Raw genomic sequence first — 1433 nt, forward strand, 5'->3', positions numbered from 1 at the left:
ATTAAATTTGGATCTCACAGCACCACTACTTAATTCGCTAATGCTATGCAACATATTTTATTTTATTTTGTATTTGAAGTACATTTTTTGTTCAATTTTCACACTACTTTCGGTAGGCGATGAAACTCTTGTCTTGCCAAAATTTGACCTTGATGTCTTCATTAAATGATAAATCTTTTTTCGGTGAAACAAGATTATTTTTGTGCATTCAACATCATTTAGGAGGGTCTTAGCTTTCATATGAGCCATTTCTGAAACCAATTGAATAATTAAAAGTCAGGTTAAACGATTAAAATTTTTAATCGAGTTAATTACAACTTAAAAATTAATTAATCGTAATTAATCGCAATTCAAACCATTTATAAAATATGCCATATTTTTCTGTAAATTATTGTTGGAATGGAGAGATAAGACACAAGATGGACATATACATTCAACATACGGTACATTAAGTACTGTATTTGTTTATTATGACAATAAATCAACAAGATGGCATTAACATTATTAACATTCTGTTAAAGCGATCCATGGATAGAAAGACTTGTAGTTCTTAAAAAATAAATGTTAGTACAAGTTATAGAAATTTTATATTAAAATCCCTCTTAATGTTTTTTTTTTAAATAAGATTAGTAAAATTTTCAATCAAAAAATAAACTAGTAGCCCACCATTGTTGATGTCAATAATTACACAATGCTCATGGGTGCTTAAGCCCATAAAATCAGTCGTACCCAAGCGCCAGCAGAGGGCGGCAAAACTCCATAAAACACAACAAGTGAGAGTTTCACTGTACTGTCATTTAAATCTCTCTGAGCGGGGCATCTGCGTTAATTGCGTCAAATATTTTAACGTGATTAATTAAAAAAATTAATTAACGCCCGTTAACGCGATAATTTTGACAGCCCTAATTTGAAGTATATTTTTTGTTCAATTTTCACTCTACTTTCTGTAGGCGATGAAACTCTTGTCTTGCCAAAATTTGACCTTTATGTCTTCATTAAATGATAAATCTTTTTTCTGTGAAACAAGATTATTTTTGTGCATTTAACATCATTTGGGAGGGTCTTAGCTTTCATATGAGCCATTTCTGAAACCAATTGAATAATTAAAAGTCAGGTTATTAGCAATTGATTCTACAAAATGGATAAGCGACAAGACTTTTGTCAGGGACTGTATAACTGTCAGTAATTAAAACTCATTGAATTGGACGTCTATGGCAGCCTATCAATTAACATTCCAAATGGAAGTTTTTCCATCAGCACACATGCATATGCTCATATCAAACCTAAATTTGGATGAAGCTGGGGACTTTGTTCTTGGTGTCCACTTGAAATCAGAAACCTTATTGGGTCTGCACTGTGTCTTGAGCGTGCGGCGGAAGTGGTGAATTGTTGTTATAGAAAGCCAACCTACGCGCTTCACCACTGATGTTGAC

The sequence above is a fragment of the Corythoichthys intestinalis genome, chromosome 18, assembly GCF_030265065.1.
Source record: "Corythoichthys intestinalis isolate RoL2023-P3 chromosome 18, ASM3026506v1, whole genome shotgun sequence".
Lineage (NCBI taxonomy): Eukaryota > Metazoa > Chordata > Actinopteri > Syngnathiformes > Syngnathidae > Corythoichthys > Corythoichthys intestinalis.